Raw genomic sequence first — 5,249 nt, 5'->3', positions numbered from 1 at the left:
AAATTTCTTGAAGTTTTGATTACAATGTACAGGGTGTACCATACAGTACCTGCCATGAAGCTAAATGCACCATGATAATAATAATAATTTAATAATAATAATAATAATAATAATTATTATTATTATTATTATTATTATTAAATTATAATTATTATCATGGTGCATTTAGCTTTACAGCTTCATGGAATAATAATAATAATAATAATAATAATAATAATAATTATTATTATTATTATTATTATTATTATTATTGTTATTATTATCATTATAATTATTATTATCATTATCCCAGAGCAAGCATGGCCAGGCTTTACTTAGCAAGGAATGAGGGCAGAAGAGGACTGAAATCAGTGGAGGAAACAATAAGATTAAGATCAGAAAAGTCAAGTCAACTTTATTTAGGCAGGGTAGCCCAGTCAGCCATGGCTACAATTATTGGCTCAGGAATGGATACATGTACATGAAGAAGAAACTGCAAAGGATCAGGCACTAACAACTTGATGGAGGGAGGTTATCATAGAAAAACAAGCCAGTCAACCACAAAATGCAGAATGTATAAATAGAGAGACAAAACTATATTTCACATTCTCCATTTGTGTAGCAAACTTGCACAATGTGAATGTAGTTCTAAAGAGAAATGACAAAGTAGCTCAAATAATACACTAAAATCTATGTAAAAAATATTATCTCTCATACTCAAGGAATTGGTATGACCATGTTGAGAAGAAAGTGGCAGAAAATAGCAAAGCAAAGATACTTTTGGATTTCTCTAAACAAACAGATCATTGTTATACAGGCACAAAGAGCAGATATTGTTTTCAAAGACAATTAAGATCTAAATCACACATGGGTCATTAAGCCTACAAATAATTTTTTTCGCTATAAGCCTGTCATGTGTCAGGCCAGACCACGGCACCTCATTTTCATTGTCTCGTTTTTCTTTTTTTTTCTTTTTTAAAAGTGGTTAGGGTGAGGGTTAAGGTTCAAATCTTTTGCATTGCCCGTAGCCAGACAGGAAGATCCTTCTTTTTCGTGTTTTAACGTCAGGCCTGAAACTATTTCTGCTCTAGCATGATCGGAATCTCGTGTAAGATCTTATGGGGTAAAATCACTTAACATTACATGTATGTCAATACAGTGCAGACCAGAAATATGTGGGAAGACACCACTGTTGTTGTTCAAATTATTCTTCAGTCATATTCGGAAGAATTTCAAAAAAAATCTTTCAAGATTCCATTCAAATGTTTGATATTTTAGAACTTTCTTCAGACCAATGTACAAAAAACAGTATTTAAAATTAAAGCTTTAAAATATTCACATGCACATATTTTTTGTATCTAAATGAGGGTTGAAGATGAACTAGAAATAAATCTTTTTCCCAGTTCCATAACGTCCTCTGTTTCGGATACAGCATTTTTGAATTTCCGAATTTTTACCTTGCGTGACCCCAGGATACAGAGCTGATTGAAAAACTTGTCTCTTTCTATGATTCTCAGACATTTGTGGATTTCAAGTACATTACGAGAGGTGTTCATACACATGTATTTTATCAGAAACCCACAAGGGTTGAAACGTGTAACGGCCCCCTGTGTGCTGGGGAACAAGCTTCATCTGAATAATTATTCAATTTGCTAATTACCATATTTGGAACAACAAGAGCAAGGGGTTTCCAAATATGGTACTTAGCACTGAAACATTCAACCAATCAGTTCGCACTTAATATTCGGAAGCTGTGAACGTGCGTTACACGTTTCATGTTGGCAGTGTGGCCCAGTGGTTAGGGCGCTTGCCTTGAGATCGAGAGATCCCGGGTTCAAGACCTGCTCTGACCATTTGGTGAATTTGATCCTGGTAGTCCCTGGTTCAACTTCCCAGCTGCACTTGTAAATAGCCAACTGGCTTGCCTCTGGCCAGTTGGGATTCTTAACAGTTGTTGTTGTTCTGTTCTGTCGTTTCGTTGTGTTTCATTGGCCCTGAAAAGCCCCCATGGGGGGTGGTCAATTAAGCATGTATTGTATTGTTTCAACCCTTATGGGTTTCTGATTTAAGGAAGCACATTTGCGGAAAAGTGAACTCCACGTGTTTTCGTTGATTACTGGCCACCATATTGGTGGACCACGGACGGTCTGCCAACATGGCAGCATTGTGTGAAATGCTTCGGGAAATTGATAACTCAGAAACGATGTTCCACACAGACCTGACAATTGGAGAAACGGTTTATATATTTGTCTTGAAATCATTTCAAGTTGTTGGCTTCTTTTATTGAACGGTTTTGAATTTGCTTTTTGTTGCATGACAATGAAAACAATCAAAACATGCGCACACTGCCCAATACTGTTTTGACAATACTGTTGCTTTCGTTTGCCATTCTATTGAGAATTCTTATGTTTTTGCTTTCTTTGTTTGTCATTCTAGTTGAGCAAAATACATTTGTATATGTTTCAGCTTTTGTTTGTGCATAGGCAATAACGTTAGTTATGGAAGTCACGATAAGAAATGTAATTTGAGGCCCTAAAAATTCACTGTAAAACTGGTCATAAAATCTTATCAGTCCCATGAAAACACAAACAACATGCATTTGGGGAACAGTAACCTTGTTGATTCCACAGCACATGTACATTGCAGTGTTATTTAATTTAAATCAATGCACCTGTAAAAATACAGTTTTACTTTGCATCATATCAGAAGACCAGTCAGTACCTCAAGTTTACCGGACAAATGTCTGATGACCGGCGCTTTTTTGCAGGCTTGGTCATAAATGTACATGCATCAATACCTACATGTAGACATGGAAGAGTACAAGAGAAGAAAAAGGAGAAAGTGGAGAAGTACATGTACTGTACTAAGACTTGGCAAGGGAGATTCAAAGATTGTGGAACACCTCATGATCAGCAAAAGTATTACCGGTTGTACAGTAGGAGAATTGGGAGCTGTGGCAAAACAGTACTGGAGAAGGAGTTGAAATAGCTGGATATCAAGAAGGAAGTACCGGTAGTAGCAGAGTACAATTTTAGCTGCCCCACTGGGATCAGCAAGGATACCAAGGAGAGTATTGGATATCTCAGGGTAGAGGTTCAAATGGGATACCAATACAGAAACTGGCTGTCACAGAGCTGAGAAAATCAACAATGAAAGTAATAATAATAATAATAATAATAATAATAATAATAATAATAATGATGATGATGATGATGATGATGTATTGATACCATTGACATTGATTTTGAGGAAGAGTAAAGCAGGGTATGAATTAAGAAAGGGGTATGTTACCGTAAATCAGTTGTTCTTTATGGATGACCTTTAACCGTATGGAAACAATGAAAAACAGCGGAATTCCTTGATCAATACAGTATGTGTATTTAGCTAGGATATTGGAATGAAGTTTAGCTTTAAAAAATGTGGGGTTTTGGACTTTTGGTCACTAAACAGGGAAAGTTAGAAGAAAGCAGGGGAAAAACATTACCGAATTATCAGCCGATGACGCAGATAGACAAAAATAAAGTGTACATTAAATGCCTCAGGGTTTTTGAAGCAGACAACATGAAACATACAGAAATGAAAGATATAGTCAGAAAAGAGTACTTCATATGGGTGAAAAGCACATTATAAAACTCAAAACTTAATGCAGGAAACACAAGATTTGCCTTGAATCCAAGAGCAGTGTCTGTGATAAGGTATGGGGTTGGTATTATATTTTGGAAGAAGGATAAACTGGAAGAAATTGCCCAAAAGACAAGGAAGCTTTTAAGTATTTATCAAACTTTAATCATACAAATAACATTGAGAGACTATATTAATTTGCCACGGCAAATTGGTGGAAAGGGTTTGTTAGTGTAGAGGACCGTGTTGACACCTGGGAGGGATGACACTTGATAGATTTTACTCTGTCTAACGCCAGACGATTTTACTCGTCAATGGGGGGCATCCTAGGGTGTTTTAAGTGAGAATGGGTTAACCCACTGACCCCCCGGGAGTGATAGATTTTACTCTGTCTAACGCCAGACGATTTTACTCGTCAATGGGGGGCATCCTAGGGTGTTTTAAGTGAGAATGGGTTAACCCACTGACCCCCCGGGAGTGATAGATTTTACTCTGTCTAACGCCAGACGATTTTACTCGTCAATGGGGGCATCCTAGGGCGTTTTAAGTGTGAATGGGTTAACCCACTGACCCCCTGGGAGTGACAGATTTTACTCTGTCTAACGCAAGACGATTTTACTCGCCAACTGGAGGCGTTCCAGGGCGTTTGAGGTATCAGTGGGTTAAACACTTAAAAACTATGTCCCTCAACAATATGGAAATTGAAAGTCTGCGAAAATATGCGGCTAGGAGTGGTGAAATCTTCATCAGAGAAGTGAGCAATAAGAACTTCCCGGGAAAAGGCAAGGAGAAAGAAGATATTAAAAGGGACCTATTACAGAAGTACACCAGCAATGCTCGATATGGAAAGTTTTATGGAAACACAGAGCTTATCAGAGATAAAAGATGAAGATGTTTCAGGAAAGTGTGGGATGTGTGGTCCGCCAGAGATGAGACAGTTCTGCATGAGCATTACTGTATCAGATTAATCAGAGCGAGTGCAGTGCACTACATGTAGCATGGCGAAGTGATAAATTGCGCAGGTAATACACTGGAAGATGTGCCATCGATTCAATATGTAAGTCTCAGAGATGTGGTATGATCATAAGATTGAAAAGGTTGGGAGGTAATCTACAATTGGGAGGTAATCTACAATAGATAAGTTACGGGGCAAACGCAAGGGGTGCCGGGGCTATGTAAACTGAAAAAACATGGAAATCCAGCAAACAACTTCCGCTTACCTCATGTTTGGCACGACTTGTGTTTGCTTTCTGCGTTAGTTAAATGGCAGCTCAAGGACAAAAATCCATTCGGAAAATGCTGTGTCTACAACAGCGAATTCCATGAGACCGTTGTCTTCGAGGACTTTAAAAATGCAACCGACTAATCTCGTTCCCAGAGCCCGGGTGTGAAGTACGATGCATTGTGGGATACACTGCGAATTAAGACGATCCCCGGTAACTACTTGGTGTAGGCACTCATATAGTGGTCCGGTGTAGTCACTCATATAGTGGTCCCAGGCGGCGTACTTAACTATGTTTAATCATCCCTAGCCGTACCTAAGCATCCTTAGCCGTACTTAAGCATCCTTAAGCGTACGTAAGCATCCCTCTTCATCCCTAGTCGTACTTGAGCATCATTTATCATCCCTAGCCGTACCTAGGCATCCC

General features: G+C 38.4%; 1 long non-coding RNA gene across 1 annotated transcript in view; it reads right to left on the bottom strand.

Moving 5' to 3' along the window:
- Positions 1 to 4,983, bottom strand: part of LOC138035395 (uncharacterized) — a 10,212-nt gene extending 5,229 nt beyond the window's left edge. The window contains exon 1 of the long non-coding RNA XR_011129576.1: positions 4,821 to 4,983. This is a non-coding gene — a long non-coding RNA (uncharacterized lncRNA). The remainder of the gene's footprint in view (positions 1 to 4,820) is intronic.
- Between the last annotated feature and the right edge of the window lie 266 nt (positions 4,984 to 5,249).

Source organism: Montipora capricornis, unplaced genomic scaffold, assembly GCF_036669925.1.
Source record: "Montipora capricornis isolate CH-2021 unplaced genomic scaffold, ASM3666992v2 scaffold_375, whole genome shotgun sequence".
In the NCBI taxonomy this organism is placed as follows: Eukaryota; Metazoa; Cnidaria; class Anthozoa; order Scleractinia; family Acroporidae; genus Montipora; species Montipora capricornis.
The sequence above is the reverse complement of the archived record's forward strand: the minus strand, read 5'-3'. Positions and strand labels throughout refer to the sequence as shown.